The 17,898-nt window shown below is 45.3% G+C and overlaps 1 long non-coding RNA gene across 1 annotated transcript; it reads right to left on the bottom strand.

The window, feature by feature from the left end:
• Positions 1–13,968: 13,968 nt before the first annotated feature.
• On the bottom strand, positions 13,969–15,738 carry LOC121979831. The gene is made up of 3 exons (XR_006111433.1): positions 15,352–15,738; positions 15,046–15,273; positions 13,969–13,996 (listed from the first exon to the last, which is right to left on the bottom strand). It is a non-coding gene; the product is annotated as an uncharacterized LOC121979831 (long non-coding RNA).
• Positions 15,739–17,898: the final 2,160 nt, after the last annotated feature.

Below are 17,898 nucleotides of genomic sequence, written 5' to 3'. Positions count from 1 at the left end.
CGGCGGCCGGAGCGGACAGAGTATCGTACGGTGGAAGTTTCCACCGTCACATCCGGGATATGCTCGGACGATTGTGGAATGGCGTCAGACATACTTTTTCTGACACAACCCTATTGAGGTATGTTTGGGGAAGCGTGCATCCATCGGGAAGCGTGCCCGTGCCTCCCCGGGGTCCTATATAAGGACCCCCAAACTTCGACGGAGGTATGCGATTCTCATCACTGTAGCCACAGTAGCGTTACTTTGCTCCTCTCCTTCTTCACTGCCTGACTTGAGCATCGGAGGGTCGTCACCGGGAAACCCCTCCCGACTCGGCTTCTTTGCAGTTTTGCCAGAGATCCACATCACCAGTCGGAAACAGCGGAGAGTGCCACGTCCCCAGTGTCCGTCGAGTCAGCGCTCGGACAGGATCAAATTGGCGCCATCTATGGGAACATTCCTGAATCCGAGCATAGACGATGGAAGAAGCTGGACGCCAACTCATGGTGACACTCTCTCCCGAAGAACTAGACGCGCTCATCCAAGCGCGGGCAGCCAAGATAGTCGAGTAACAGTAAAAGGCTCAAGCCGATCGGATAGCGCAACAGGCAACGTCGACATCAGGCGGTCGGGCGGCACCAGACGACTGGCCAGAGCTGCTCTCAATATGGGGCCAGAAAAAGGGTCGACCGGCACTCAAGTGGAAGCCCCACCCACCCCGATACCATTCCATCGGGCTTTATTCCAAACGCCCTCAGAAGTCGTGCAAGCCAACCTCGACCGGGGTTCTTCGTCCGATGAGGCGCCCCTTCGCGACGCAAGGAAGGGCAAGGCGCCACGGACAGACTCGTCCCCCGAGCGGATCAATAGACAATTCTCCGAGGCCATCCTGCGCGACCCACTACCAAGGCATTACGCGCCCCCGGCCATCGGGGAATACAACGGGACCATCGACCCGGACGACCATCTGGGTAAGTTTGACAACACAACCACATTGCATCAATATACAGATGGTGTGAATTGCCGGGTGTTCCTCACCACCCTCTCGGGATCGGCACAACGATGGTTCCGGAGGTTGCCGGACGGATCGATCACAAGCTTCAAAGAGTTCCGCACGGCATTCCTCCATCACTTCATGAGCAGCAGACGCTACCAGAAGACCAGCGTCAGTCTGTTCGCCATCAAACAAGGCTCGAAGGAGTCGCTCCGAGCCTACATCCAGCGTTTTAACTAGGTGGCCATGGATATCCCGACGATCACTTCAGAAACTATGATGAACGCGTTCACACAGGGGCTCGTGGATGGGGATTTCTTTCGTTCGCTCATCAGAAAGCCGCCTCGCAGCTACGACCACATGTTGAACAAGGCCAATGAGTACATCAACATGGAGGAAGCTCAGATGGTGACGAAAAAGGAAGCACCATCCGAGCCACCAGCTCATGTCGAGCGGAAGCCGCCTTCCAATTATCAACCACCGAGAGGACCCCGCGTAGAGGTAGCCCGTCCTTATCAGCAAGCAAGGTCGCATGTCGTTCAATAAGTAGCGCCCGATCGGCCTAAGCCCAAGGGGAAGATATGGACTCCCACGTTTTGTTCGCTCCATCAGTCAGCAACTCACAACACCCGCGAATGTCGGAGCCTCCCCCCAATCACTCATCCTACAGCAAGGAGCTATCACCGTTGATCACCTTCGTCGAGCCGACGACGTCAGCACCAAAGTCCTTGCCGGAGTACAGAAAGGAGATCTCCTAAGCGACAACATAACCAGCAGCACAGGGTCATTCCTCGGGCATCGCATGAATGACCCCGACCATCCGCTCGGGAGGAGGAGAATAGAGGCAATGCGTCGAGGGGTGAAATCAACACCATCGCTGGAGGGCCGACCGACGGCGACTCCAACAGGGCACGAAAAGCGCATGCAAGGCAGCTCACGATCCATGCAGTTGGCTGCAGTCAGGAGCGGGCGAACGGGCCCGAGATCAGCTTTGGGCCGAGGGACCTCGAAGGAGTCGAAGTCCCGCATGATGATGCCCTCATCATCCGAGCGGTAATAGCTAACTATACTATTCACCGCATCTTTATTGATATAGGCAGCTCGGTCAACATAATCTTTCGGAAGGCATTCGACCAATTGCAAATCGATTGAGCCGAGTTGCTGCCGATGACAACCCCCATCTACGGGTTCACCAGTAATGAAGTTTTGTCGGTCGGACAGGTCTGGCTGGCTATCTTGCTGGGAGAGGAGCAGCTCAGGAGAACGCGGACTACCAACTTCATTGTAGTCGACGCTCCCTCCGCATACAATGTGATTTTGGGGCGACCGGCTCTCAACGAGTTCCGAGCGGTCGTCTCCACCTTTTGCCAGAAAATCAAGTTCCTAGTAGAAGACCAAGTTGAAGAAGTCCGAGGGGATCAACTGGCAGCCTGACGATGCTACGTAGAGATGGTCCGAGCCGAGGCTAAATCCACTCGGAAAGTGCCACGAGTTGAGGTAAACTCTATAACCGAAAAGCCACCTTCTCTAGTTTATGAAGGAAAGGAGGAGGTACAGATCCACCCTACCCGATCGGAGGCCACGACTTTCATAGCGTCTGACCTGGAGGTAGGCCAGAAGGAGGAGATGATCGGATGTCTCTAGCGAAACTGCGACTTCTTCGCTTGGTCAACTCATGAGCTGCCGGGGGTCTCGCCTAGCGTAGCACAGCATGAACTCCATGTCCGATCGGACTCTCGGCTGGTGAAGCAGAGGAAGAGGGACTGCAGCGCTGAACAGAAAGTCATCATCCGAGCTGAAGTTGAGAAACTGCTGGAGGCCGGCCACATATGGGAGGTGCAATTCCCGAGCTGGCTCGCCAATGTGGTGATGGTCTCCAAGCCAGGCAACAAATGGAGAGTCTGCATCGACTTTCGGGATCTAAACAAGGCATGCCCAAAGGATTTTTACCCTTTGACCCAGATCGATCAGCTAGTAGACTCTACCTCAGGGTGCGAGCTGATATGCATGCTGGATGCATACCAGGGATACCACCAAGTGCCGCTCGCTCGGGAGGATCAAGACAAAGTGAGGTTCGTTACTGCGGACGGCACCTACTACTACAACGTGATGCTGTTTGGACTCAAGAACGCTGGGGCTACCTACCAACGACTGATGAACAAAGTATTTCGGGAGCAGATCGGGTGCAACCTGGAAGTCTACGTGGATGATATACTAATCAAGTCACTCCGAGCGGCCGATCTTTGTACAGACATAGAGGAAACCTTCCAAACACTGAGAAGGTATGGAGTTAAGCTGAACCCCCAAAAATGTCTATTCGGAGCAAAAGGCGGGCGCCTCTTAGGATATATCATGATCGAGCGAGGCATAGAGGCGAACCCTAGCAAGGTGAAAGCACTGCAAGACATGCCGCCTCCCAGGAATCTGAGGGAAGTGCAACGCCTCACCGGCCGGATAATGGCATTGTCAAGATTCATCTCTAAGACAACCGACCGGAGCTTGCCATTTTTCAAGATCCTGCGCCGAGCCACCAAGTTCCAATGGGATCAGGAGTGCGACCGGGCGTTCGAAGAGCTAAAAGCCTATCTCAACTCACTACCTGTACTGGCTAAACCAAACATGGGCGAGCCACTCCGTATATACCTGTCATCAACCGAGCATGCTGTCGGCTCGGCACTGGTAAAGGCAGGCGGAGAGGAGCAGCCAGTGTATTTCTTGAGCCACATCTTAAAAGATGCTGAGTCCCGCTATACTGGTCTCGAGAAGCTCGCGCTCGCCCTAGTCCTGGCTGTACGGAGGCTCTGTCCTTATTTCTTGGTACATACTATCATCGTTATGATAAACAGCCCGCTAGGAAGAGTACTCCTAAATCCGGAAGCGTCCGGGCGGCTCATTAAGTGGACAACGGAGCTCAGTGAATTCGACATCCAGTATCAGCCTCGCTCGGCGATCAAGGTGCAGTCCTTGGCAGATTTTGTAACTGAGGTATAGAATCCCGAGCCCGAAGCTTTGCGGAAAGTATTTGTGGACAGATTGTCCACTCGGCTCGGAAGCAGAATAGGTATTTTACTACTTTCCCCTCAAGAAGAGCGGATGCAGTGATACTGTATTCTGACTCCCAGCTTGCCGCTCAGTAACTCTCGGGGTCCTTCGAGATAAACATCACAAGGCTTCGGCTCTACGTGGAGGCCTTTGAAAATCTCAGAACTAACTTCACCGAAGTTATCATACAGAAGTTCCCTAGAGCTGAGAACCAGTCAGCGGATGAATTAGCCAAGCTCGCTAGCTCAATATCGCCGATCGTCGTCCAACAGCCAATTGAGCAGGTGTCCTTGGTGGGGCACATCGACCGGATGGAAGGCCTCACATTCCCGAGCGATTGGAGAACAGCTATAATAGAATTTTTGCGTTCGGAGGCCACGTCGTCCGATCGGGAGGAAGCCCAGCTATTGAGGAGGAGAGCCGGCTGGTTCACACTCATCGGGGACCAACTTTACAAAAAGGCGTTCTCCCGCCCGCTGCTGAAGTATGTCAGCTCGGAAGACGCAGAATATATTCTCCAGGAAGTACATCAAGGATCTTGCGGAGGTCATCCGGGCGAGCGATCATTGGCTAGGAAGATCTTGCTGGCCGGATACTTCTGGCCAACTCTACAGGAAGACGCCGCTTGGACCGTCGCTACTTTCCTTTCCTGTCAGAAGTTTCCCAGCTTCTCCCATAGGCCAACGGAAAAGATGAAGGCGTCTATATGGCTTACCCGTTCGACCAGTGGGGTATGGATATAGTGGGGCCTTTCCCTATGGCGACCGGGCAATGAAAGTTTTTATTAGTGGCTATCGACTATTTCTCCAAGTGGGTCGAAGCCGAACCACTGGCCAAAATAACCGAGCAGATGGTCAAAAAGTTCATCTGGCAGCATATAATTTGTCGGTTCGGCATTCCTCGTTGGCTCATTTCGGATAACAGGCGACAATTCGTTAGTCAGGAGCTCGGAGAATGGTACAAAGGGTATGGCAGCGAACAACACTTCACTTCCGTGGCGTATCCTCAGAGCAATGGTCAAGCCGAAGTAGCCAATCGGGAGATCCTGCGAATACTTCGGGTTCGGCTCGATCACATGGGAGGAAGCTGGGTGGACGAGTTGCCCGGTGTGCTATGGGCCATTCGCACAACCCCAAAGGAGGGAACGGGGGTAACACCGTTCCACTTGGTATATGGGGGCGAAGCGGTCGTCCCTGTCGAGATCAGAGTTGAATCCAATCGGATCCAGAACTACGATGGGGACAATGCCGAGCGGAGACAGCTAGAGTTGTACCTAGTTGACAAAGCATGAGCTAAGGCAGCCTTCCGGCTGATGGCGTACCGGCAAAGAATGAAGCAGAATTACAACAGGCGTGTAATTCCCAGAGAATTCCAGGTCGGCGACCTAATATGGAAGAATGTGAAGCCAGTCGGCGATGTGAGTAAGTTGGCAGCTCCCTGGGCGGGGCCCTTCAAAGTCGTCGAGAAGCTCCGATCGGGTGCATACTACCTGGAAGATGAGGACGGACGGCGGCTAGATCGACCATGGAGTGCAAACCACCTCCAGCAGTACCGTGTTGGATGAAAGGTGCACCAGTGAAATTCATTTCATGTATGTTTTGTTCGTTTGTATCCTTTGGTTGCAAGATTGAAGATAAGAAAAATTGCGAAGAGTCTGAGCGTTACTCTCCGAACGGCAAATTACATCAAGACTGTCGAGCGGCGAGGTTAAACTCTAGAGTAGGACCAGTGACTATAAACCCCCCGGCTTGAAGACCGTCGACTGGCGACATTAAACTCTAGAGTCGGACCGGCCACTATAAACCCCCCCTCCCCAGCTTGAAGACCGTCGAGCGGGGACGTTAAACTCTAGAGTCGGACTGGCGACTATAAACCCCCCGGCTTGAAGACCATCGAGCGGCGACGTTAAACTCTAGAGTCGGACCGGCGACTATAAACCCCCCGGCTTGAAGACCGTCAAGCGGCGACGTTAAACTCTAGAGTCGGACCGGCCACTATAAACCCCCCGGCTTGAAGACCTCGAGCAGCGACGTTAAACTCTAGAGTCGGACCGGCGACTATAAACCCCCCGGCTTGAAGACCGTTGAACGGCGACGTTAAATCCCTGAGTCAGACCCCCCGGCTTGAAGAACGTTGAATGGTGATGTTAAATCCCTGAGTCAGACCGGGGACTATAAACCTGCCGGCCCGAAGAATACTGAAGGCTGCTTTAAAAAATGTGGTCGAAGAAGTAACATCAACAGAAGCGGAGTTTTATTGACCCGCCGTCAAAAAATACGCAGACAAGTAAGTTAAAAGTCAAATTAAAGACGATAATGTTAACTCGCCGAACGGCGAGCATACAGACAAAACTTCAAAACATAGATAGAGATAAGTGAAAGACGCTCCTCACTCTAGTGCATCAAAGATGGGCTCAGGAATGGTCTCTAAAAGACCGGCCATGTCTTTGGGAGGTATAGAGGCCGTCTCCGGGAGATGATAAACCGTTGTCACCCGGATGGCTTTCTCAAAGGCTAGAACTAACCGATCGCTAAACTTCTCGCCGAATTCGTCCGAGCGGAGATAGTTTTGTTTCATCACCTCAAAGAGGCCTGATTCACCGTCTTGATATTCCTTTAGCGTAGCTCGGGAAGCGTCAAGAGCGTCTTGGAGGTCTTTCTTGTCTCCTTGGAGTTTAGCTTCAGAGGCCGATCGGCCCTCCTGCTCAGCAGATAGTTGATCGGCCAACTCGTTGACGCGCTGCTCTAACGCTCGGGCCTGCACATTCTTTGCCACCAAATCGGAGACGACCCTATTTTTTCTATTGGTCGCCAACTTCATCTCCTAGTCATGAGACTTGACCTGGGCTTCAAGACCGACTACCCTGGTCTCCAGGCTGGAGGACTTGTGTCGCTCGGCCGCCAATAATTTCTCTGATTTGTTCAACTCGGGTCGAAGCGTGGCATATGAGGGCCCCTGAACTGGCGCCCCTCTGGAAAGTTGAAGCTTTTTCAGTTCTTCCTCTAGTGCAGCCAGGCGATTGCTGACCGCTATGTTCTCTACCCAATTCTGCGCGCGGAGGAAATAATATCACGAACCAAGTCAAATAGTCATGTAGTGTGTTAAGAAGCATACCCCAGTAGCTTGCTGCAAGTGGCTGTCGCCGAGATGACCGGGAGTCATCAGGGCGACGCGGGCTCTCGCATCCTCCCATATCTTGGTGAGCGGTCCGCGGATAGTAATCTGATGCTCAGGGGCAACTGGCCGATCAGCCGCCAGAAGAAATTCTTCTGTTGGGAGGTGGAGGACGACCTTAACCACTCAACGGCCGCTCGGATCAGATTGAGGTGAGGTTGCGCGCCCGGATGACTCGTCGAGCAGGGCAGATACTATACCAGAACGCCTAAGCCGAACGGGAGCTCGGGGCTGGGAACTGACAGGCGGCGCTCCAAGGGAAGCCATCTGTAGGTCAAGCTGGGAAGGAGTTCGGTCCGAAGAAATGGCCTCAACTGGAGCAGGGGCCAGGGCGATTGCTACAGTGGGGGCGCCAGTCGGCTCAGTCACTGGCTCCACAGATGTAGCTGACTGGGTGTGGAGATCCGTTCGGCACCGTTTGCGTATTATCAGTGGGGAGTCCTTGGTCGAGTGCCTCGCTTCTTCCGACGCTAGTTGTCTGGCAAACAAGATAGCATCACCAACCGGTGCAGTTGCAGGGATCCGAACGGTCGACTCTCCAACCGCAGGTGAAGCTTCTTCACTTTCACCCTCGTGTGAGCCGACCGGGGCGATGCCCAGATCGGCCATCTCCTTCGCGGCCGCCGCCTCCACCTCGACAGCTTTCAACTTTAGCCGATCAGCGACCTTGGCGCGCCACATGATGTCGGCTGCATAAAAGAAGAATAAATCAGTTAGATCGAAAGGAAGGGGGATGGGGAAAATGCTTACCCATGCTGCTCGGAAACTTCATTCTGATCGGGCTCAATCCAAATATATATAGCACCCCCTCGTGGAGCAGCTTGTTGATGTTAAATCTTTGCCCGACCAACAGATTGGCTGCGTGAAAGTAATCTTGCTGGCTCTTATATTTACCGAGGTCCGGCGGGCTCGGTACAGTGGTCTGCCATTTAGTACGGAAGGACGGCCGCTCGGGAAGACGAAGATAAAAATAGTTTTCCTTCCAGTGTTTGTTCGAGGTCGGCATCTTGTCGAAGAAAACGAGACCGATTCGTGATTGGAAAATAAAAGTACCCCACTCAGACTGTTTGGGATAGTAGAAGTAGTGAAAAGTCTTAGGGACTAAGGAGATGCCGTGCATCTTAAAGAGGACAACCACCCCGCATAGCAACCTAAATGAATTAGGGATGAGTTGGCCGAGCGGGAGGCGAAAATAGTTGCACACCTCAAGGATGAACGGATGAATGGGAAAGCGCAGACCGGCCACGAACTGATCTCGAAAAAAGCAAATAGTGACGGTCGGAGGGTCGTGTGGTCGATCGGAGGGTGTAGCTAATATTAGTTCATGGTCAGATGGAAGTTCAAAGGTTCGGGTGAAGCTCAACGCATCCTGCTTATCAAACCGGCTCTCAGTGGTGGTATACCAGAGGTCGGGGACGAGGTCGGATGGATGAGAAGAACTGGCCATTATCAAAGAAAAGGAATGACACAGAGGAAATCGAAGTTTGACGAGAAGAAGGGTCGGAACAGTGTCCAAACGAGCACGAAAACAGCGAGAAGTGAGAAGAAAAGCACAAAGGAACTGAAAGGAAAAGGGCGAAAGGGCCTTACAAAAGATAGGATCGAAGGAGGCGGTGGTGGATCACCAGAAAGCAAAGCAACGAGCTCGCCAGAGCGCTGGATAAGAAGAAGCAGAAGCTTTCGGATGCGCACGCGATATCATGAAGCGGCCGAAGAGGAGATATGCTTATAAACATTGGGCTCGATCCAGGTTACGCGATCCAAGGAGGGGATCTGACCGTCAAATTCGAAAAAGCCAAAGGTTACATCAGACCTGACGGCTCGAGTGAATGGTGACGAATGCGCGACCACGTGGCGCTCGCTCACAGGTCACATTTAATGAGCACCATCATGCGAGCGTGGCCGCGTGCTCAGCATTAATGATGGTGATTTATACAAAGGCCGAGGAGTTTTCTAGGGATAATCAGCGTGACCGATGCCAGAGCGGTGTGACAACGGCAGGCAAACGAAACTTTCCAAGTACCAATCGGGGACACATCGAGCGGCGTTACCTACTTGCATATTCCCCGGACAGCCGGACACTAATCTCGGTGGATAAGCAGCAGACACGCCACCCAGACGCAGTCCAGTCAGTCGGACTTAGCGCCTCCTTCGACTAGACTTGGGGGGGAGGCATGTGATCTGGTGGTAAGGACGGGGGACCCTCGTTGGCGAGAGGTCAACGACAGGTGGAGGTCAATGGTCGAGAAGGTCAACCCCAAGGTTGTGCCGAGCGGACAGAGGTTGTGCCAAGCAGAGTAGCGGGTCGACCGAGCATCCGGCCAGGGGTCTCCCGGACCAGACGAAAGACAACCCGTCCAGGGGTCGGGTTTCTGATGCTTAAGGTAAAAGATTCTATGGGTCAGGCGGACAGGCCGCTCGGCCGAGCCGAAGGACAATAAGGAGAAATTCCATCCGAGTACATGAGCAGGGCTTCCCCGCCCGGGCCGAGGTATGTGCATTCCCGGAGGCCATGAGCGCCGAGCGGCTGGTCCGCTCGGCCCGGGAACAGGTAAGAGCGCTAGGAGACAAAAAGAACATCTGATAACTTCATCCTCGAGACACCTGCCGCCAACAAACAGCATGGTCGACGGCCGGAGCGGACAGAGTATCGTACGGTAGAAGTTTTCACCGTCACATCCGGGATATGCTCGGACGATTGCGGAATGGCGTCAGACATGCTTTTCTGACACAACCCTACTGAGGTATTTTTGGGGAAGCGTGCACGTATCGGGAAGCGTGCCCGCACCTCCCCGGGGTCCTATATAAGGACCCCCAGACTTCGACGGAGGTATGCGATTCTCATCACTGTAGCCACAGAGCGTTACTTTGCTCCTCTCCTTCTTCACTGCCTGACTTGAGCGTCGGAGGGTCGCCGCCGGGAAACCCCTCCCGGCTCGGCTTCTTTGCAGGTTCGCCAAAGATCCACATCACCAGTCGGAGACACCGGAGAGTGCCACATCACCAGTGTCCGTCGACTCAACGCTCGGACAGGATCAGCAATTAACCCTATTTAATCGTTGGATTTAATTTAGGAAGGTCGAGGTTTATGGATTAGGGTTTTTGTCCTAATTTAGTGTAAGAGATTTTATTTAGCTATTTTATAGGAATGTAGCTACATAAAATATATTTATGTTGGTGATATAGGACTTTGACGTGAGACGAGTATCTCGACGTCGGCTTTGGACGGGATTGGATCCTTTCTTTTGGAGGCGGGTACTTTGATTTTATGTCATTTGATATGCATAGTAATGTTTTTAACAAATAGCAAAGATTGTGTTTTTTTCTTATTTGCTTCGGTTGATCACTACCCGATCTGTTACATGCTTATTTGTTTATTTGTTATGCACATCATCTTAGTACTTAACTGATTATACATGCTTATAGGGGTAGTGACATAATCATGTTATATATTATGTTCAGGACCTAGGGTTTTTTGATACCTTATCTGATTCTGTGTACCTTTGATTTGGTTCATTGTCCTATGGTACACATTATATATATATGGATATTGCTATGCTGTTAAGGATTTTTGCCACGCTTAGTGTCATGCACCATTCGCATGATTGCATGCTGCGCGATAGTCTGCTCCATTATTGTTGAGCACATCACCAGTTTCATCTCTGTCAGTGATCCGTTGGTCCGCTCATGGGTAGCGTGATGCAGCGTGGTAGCACGTATGTTTTGCTCTGTCGGTGCTCTGTTGGTCCGTTCATGGGTAGTGTGACGCAGCGTGGTAGCACGTCAGGGATCCCTCCCCGTCATCGTGTACCGGGAGATGAGAGCATTGAGCTCCCCCATTTATGATTTGGGGTAGGAGGATAGGTGTACTCTGACAACATCCCGTCCACTCGGTCACTCATCAGGAGCAGTGATGGCAGAGTGCACGGTTGTCACAGCCTTACCCACTCGGTCTCACCATTATGTGTGAGATGGCTGACTGACGTCAGGGGTGACCATGACATTGGCATCATATGCATGATGCATTTATTGCTTGTGTTTGCTGCATTTACTTGCTGCATTTCATTGTGATTTGTGTTTTACGAGTGTAGTGGAGTAGGATATCTGTTTTGAGCTTTATGGGCGTAGTTGAGTAGGGTTGTTTTTGAGTCTTCTTATCACTGTTCTAATTTGTTAATTATTAAATGCGTGGGTGATTGCCTTATATTATTGTTATTGTTCCGGCTGTGTTGGTCGATGTATATGTGGCCCTGAGGGCATTGTAGAAGTTTCAGATTGTCACCCGTACAGGAGAGGTGTTACCGAAATTTCTTCCGACAGGGATTTCCCCGGGGTCTGACAAATATAATCATCTACTAACTAAAAGTATAACCAACAACATAACACTCCACTAACCTACTCAGCCAGGCATAACCAAAAAATTAGGAATACATATAATACATCCAAATCCTGCATGAACAAATACATAACAAGTATATTACAAGACCTGACTACGTGCAACCACTGACTACCACATATGGTCTCGTGAGTAGACAGTGCATTTACATAGCTATATATCTAGCTATAGACTGCACATGAACTTACTATCAAGAATGGTCTTGCGGGTAGATAGGGTATATAGGTAGCTATCTAGCTACAGGCTACACCTGAACTCGCTACCACAGATGTCTCATGGGCAGTCAAATGTATCGTAATTACTGACGACTCTCTATATCACGAATGAGAGACAATGATTGACAAAATATACTAATAGTTGATGACGATCTCTCAACCATAATTGAAAGACAATAGTTAATAGGATATACCAATGATCGTTGGTGACTCAACCATGAATGGAAGACAATGGTCTATAGTATATAATAATGGTCGTCGATGACTCTCTAGATAATGATAGGAAGTCAATGGTCGATAAGATGTATATCATGTGATGATAAGTAGGAAATAAATAATCAGATCCACAAATATAATCATCTTTATACAACAGTAATATGGTTTTATCGAGAAGTATGAGTTGTAATCAATGTATATAAAATTAATAGATACACATGATACTAAGTAACATTGATAGCAATGAGATTGCAAGATATCAAGTGGAACACATTTGAGTTCAAGCATGTAAGTATCAAACTCAACAAACATGTAGCGAAGTCAAGGTAAACATATAACCAATGCATAATCAAATCTCATGCACTAAGATAAAAAATCTAAAGAGGTCAAAGAAAAAACTACCCATCTCTAACTGTAGCAAACCTTTGATGTCTTCAATTCGAATAGTACGTCTCGAACTTAAATCTACATGTACAGGAGGAAGAATTTCTAAAGATCTATAATCAATTAATCATCCCCTTGATTAATTAATCTTCAGATAATTTAATCAACTTATTAATTAATTAATTAATTAACTTATCAATTTATGAATTAGTCAATACATTAAATTAATTAACTATCAAGTTAATTAAATAAATCAATTAATAAGCTAGTTAATCACTCAATTAATTCTTTAATTGATATATAATTAATTCTCAATCTAATTCAATTAACCCTTTTTTCACTATTTAATTAAATAGATTAATAACTTAATGCATTATATAACAATCAATTATCTAACAAACAACATTAATTAATCAAATATTAATTAATTAACTTTAATAAATAAATGAATCAAATTAATCCATCGATTAAACTTATCTACTATCAGTTAATGTATTAATACTTTGATTAATCTTCTAAATAAATCTAATTAATTAATACCCAAATTAATTATCTAATTAAGAAACTATTTAATAATGTTACCCTAAATTCACTAATCGGTGGCTCATGGTTTCTTCTCCAGTGGCGGCTCACAATAGCCAGGAGGCGATAACTACAGTGTGGACCAACAGCACTCGAGGTACCCATCTTTTTCTTCTTGGGCAGTACGATGACATTGTAGTGAGGATGGTGTAGAAGCGTCTACTCAGAAAAGGGAACAAGAAGCAGGTGGAGGCAAGTTGTTTACAATGGCAAAAAAGGATGGCAATCGATATCGAGGGAGGAGGGAAAATCGACGCTCGGGCGGTGACAGAGGCTACGACAGACGACGCATGTTATGCACTTGGAAGAAGAACGAAGCCATGGAATGGGACAAGAGGTGTGCTTTCATGTCCAGGACAATGGTCAACAACATGGAAGGGAAGGGGCGTGACTCCTGCTAGTCACGAACGGTGTCACTGTGCGGCAAAACAGAGCCGCCACAACAAGAAAAAAACCTAACAACAATGGTTTTTCACAGTTGTCGTAGCCGTTTTTTAACTGTTGTTAAATGTCGTGTTGTTAAAAGGGGTGTCCAAAGACAACAATTTTTAACCGTTGTCTTTGAAGGCAAAGACAACATTTTTACAACGGTGAAAAACTGTTGTCTTTTCCTTCAAAGATAACAGTTTTTCACCGTTGTCTTTGAGCGTCTACCTTTAATAACAGGATCTACGACAACGGTGAAAAATTGTTGTCTTTTTTAGATAAAAAATAAAAAAATTAATACATAATTTTTCAATATTATAAATCATTCAAAATACTAAATTTCAAAATAAAATTTAATATACAATTTTCTAACATTCAAAAATAATATCTATAACATTCTGAAGAAATTTCATAAGCAACCAACAAAATGATAACACTATTAAAACAAAGGTAGAACAATATAATACAAGATTTTCTACTTAGATGTCGGTGAAGAGGAGAGACTGCAGCTCCTAGTGCTCCTTAATTTGTTAAAGTCTCTCCATTTTTTTAGCTTGTCGGCATTCTTCCCAGTACTCTTGAAGACACCTATTCGAATAAAGATATATATTACAAATTAGAAATTAAACTGTACACGTGATTCTAATTGCACTGCATAAATGTTACATAACAATAAAAACCATTTGATCTAGTCATCTAACAGAAGTGCAAAAAGCGTTATTTATGTAACATAAATGGTAACCCCTTGAAACAATATGGTGGCTCTTAAATTTCTTATTAAGCATAATTTTCATTCAATGTCACTGCATAAAAAGTTTCTATTATAAACCATGCAAACATTATTTTTCCCAGTGATAAAGCAGCATTAATTCTAAAAGGTACAATCTAATGCAAACGTTCCCACACACTCCATATGATGCTAAGGAGTAAGTCATAGATTAAATTCTAAAAGAGACCATTAAAGGAAAGAATGCCTTAAATAAAAATGAATCAAGAAATTAACCATAGACTTTGGATTAACACTTTAAGTTTACATTGATCATGAGCTAAATCATAAAAAGAGAAGTGGAGTGGCATGTTACATCAGTTGACTTTCTAATCTTTAATTTAAGTTTCACCATTTAAAGAAACAAGTCTATTTCTTTCTCTTGGAATCTCAAGATCTATTACATCATCAAGCTGATGCATAGGATACCAATTTAGATGTTAACAGCTTATAAAGTATATTCCTCATTAAATTTGTGTCCTCACCTTAAGAAAATCTAGAATATATTATTTTAAAGTCATGAACACGTTAAGGTTTTCACCAACTATAGTAGGAATGACTGCAGTAATTACCTGAAACAACATAAATCATTAGTTTTGAAGGCAGAGTAGAGAGACGTCATGCAACTTTTAGAAATCAATGCAACTTAATATTAAAAAATAACATTATAGCAGGATAAAGATGCTAAGAAGAACAGTAGATTGAAACTAAAAAAACCATCAAAGAGTCTTTAATATGTACAAAACACCTTTTAGCTTCATGTTGAATACAAAGTGAACATAATCGAATGAATCGAGATGCAAATATTGCAAATGTAAGTTAGAAAAAAAACTAAGAAATGATAAAGTAACTGTAATTTAATCTAACTTACGATTTAATTCTAGATTTGGAGAAGTAAGAAGTGTAAGCTTTTCTAAATCACCATCTGGCACACATCACTGATCAGAACAGAACCACACTGGAAATCATTCGGATCAAGAAGGAATCACACAAGAATTCATTGATCAGATTAAGATTGAAGATCACAGATCAAATCCACAGCTAGGGCACGCCTTTGTCTTCGCGACAACTGATCGGAGCCAACAGGGATCCAACAACACTAGAACATAGCACAAATCCATGAATCAACATGAATCCAACAATGAATCAAGAGGAAAGAAGGGTTTCGGTTGCTTACCCTCGAAACCCTAGGTCATCTTCAAGCCGGTGCACGGATCGGGGAAGAAAGGATCGGCAGAACTGGGAGGAAAACTCGGGGATGGGTTGAGAAGAGGAGATCAAGATGATCCGTGCCTCCTTGATTGATCTCCGGCAAGCTCCGAGAATAGATCTACACCGGCGACCATCGGTGTCGGTTCATCCATGCTCGGCGTCGATTCGTCCCCGTGAGAGAACAGAGAGCTTAGAGCGAGGAGGAGAAAACTTCGGCTGGATATGAGCTAAAGGGTCGATGCCGGCAGAGAAAAGATCGTCGGAGCTGAAGCCTTGCCCCCGTCGGCGTCGATCGTCCGCAAGAGAGAACAGAGGAGGAAGAAGGGGAGAAAGGATCGGGATTGGCACGGGTTCGGCGATTTGGGGGAAAAAGAAATAAAGGAAAAGGAATTATATAAATAAACATTTTCTCACTTAAACGGCTATTCCAAATAGGCTTAATCCGAACCCACAATTGATCCCCTCAAAATCTGTCGTACGAGCTCCAAAAAATTTTCAGAAAATTTCTAAAAATTCTGGAAAAAATTTATAAGGTTATTTCTCAAATAACCCTATTTATTAAATTTTTCGAAATCTCACAATCTGACTCTAATTAACATAATCAATCACACATAGATTACATCTCCAAATATGATAGAATAGGTCAATAGTATAAGAGTAAGGAAATTCATTACCTAACTCTTCTTCTTTGACAATGCGATGATGCCCACTTTATATATGTTTAGATTTATATATGTAGGTTGTTAAATAAATAAACTCTCACTTTATTGGTACTCGAAATAGGCTTTCTTGAAGCTTAATCGATTTACCCTCTTAAACGTGTCATACTGACTCAGTTTGTATTCTAAAAAATTTCTAAAAATTTTCAGAAAATTCTACCTCCAAAGGAAGCGCCGAAAAGTCGATGCACTAACACTTTAAAGGCAAAGCAGCCAGAGCGACGAGGAGCGTCTTTCGCGGAGGAGTTGCGAAGGAGGAATCGGAGATAGGTTTTTGTTCGTTGAAGAGTCACGGAGAAGTGGGTTTTAGGTTTTTTTCATAAAGTTAAAAAAACTGTTGTATTTTTAGGATTCAACAACATTCAATAGACAACAGTTTAATAAAACTGTTGTATATTATCACATAAGCAACAATAAAAGACAATAATTTTTTAAAACCGTTGTCTTTGACATACATTAGACAACAATTTTTTGAAAAACTGTTGTTATTTAAAAAATATTATGGTGAACAACAACAATTTTCAATAAAACTGTTGTTAAATGGAAAAAAGACAACAATTTCTTGAAAAACTGTTGTCTATTAAGTATGGTTATATCCAAAATTTCTTGTAATACGCGAGCACATGGGGAAGAGACGGAAATGAGGTGGGAGAGGAAAAAACAACTTAGTTTAGATTATCTTGACTTATGTTTTATATTCAATCAATTCCGTATTCTAAACATACTTTATTTCTTACCCTTTATCCTCATAAAATTTAAAAAGATTCATTTAAAATCTAAGAAAAATCAATAATTGCTATAAATTCATATAAATATATTTCCCTCTTAATTTCTCACCAATATTTTAATTTCCAAAATAAATTTAATTATGTCCAATTTTAATCATTTTAATCTTTTATATATATGTTTGGTATATTACATGCCTAAACCTGTAACTCACTCATCCTTTTGGACACGTTTATAAATGAATTGATAAATTGCAATTCAATTTGTTTAAATTGTTTAACTAATTGGGACAACCCAATGGGCCAATCTAAATGGATGTCTCTACTAACAAAACTTGATTTTGCACTTTCATGTGGACCTTAATCAAATGGCAGCTGCTGCTACTGCCTAAATGACTAGGTATTAATTGATCTGATTGGGTAATAATTAGCCAACTGAGAATTAATGATAGTCAATGACCATTATTCAAGTTAATTGCAATAAATTTAGTTGAATATGAATATAATCTACCACTAATTCCTATTGGTAGTTGCTCAAGATTAGGTTTGTAAACAAGCCAAGGCGAGTCAAGTTTAGGGTGTTCAAGCTTGTTTGATAAGATAATTCAGCGAAGCCAAGCCAAGCGTAAAATGAACCAATCCTTTGGAATGATTGTTAAAACTTGACTTGGTTTAATTTTGATGAGCTTGAGCTTGGTTTGTTTAAATATTATTGAGCTTTCAATTCAAACTTATTTGATTATTTGAAATTTTTTCTTGTTTGATTGGTTATTAAACTTGATTGTTCAAATTTGTTTGTTTATTTAAAAGTTTTGTTTTATTTATTTAGCATATTGATAAGAGTTTTATTAATAAACATAGTTTACGAATATTTTTCATGAACAATGTTGACGAACATTAATGAGTTGAACACATATGTGTTCAAGCTTGTTTGTTTAGTTTAACAAGTTGTTAAGTTTATGTATTTAATTGATCTTATATGTATTGAACTAACATAAATAAGCACTTACCAAATTGAATACCAAGTTTATTTATGAACGTTTGGTTCATTTATAGCCCTACTCAAAA

The sequence above is a fragment of the Zingiber officinale genome, chromosome 1B (assembly GCF_018446385.1).
Source record: "Zingiber officinale cultivar Zhangliang chromosome 1B, Zo_v1.1, whole genome shotgun sequence".
In the NCBI taxonomy this organism is placed as follows: Eukaryota; Viridiplantae; Streptophyta; class Magnoliopsida; order Zingiberales; family Zingiberaceae; genus Zingiber; species Zingiber officinale.
Note: the sequence above shows the minus strand (reverse complement) of the source record. Positions and strands in the feature narration are given on the sequence as shown.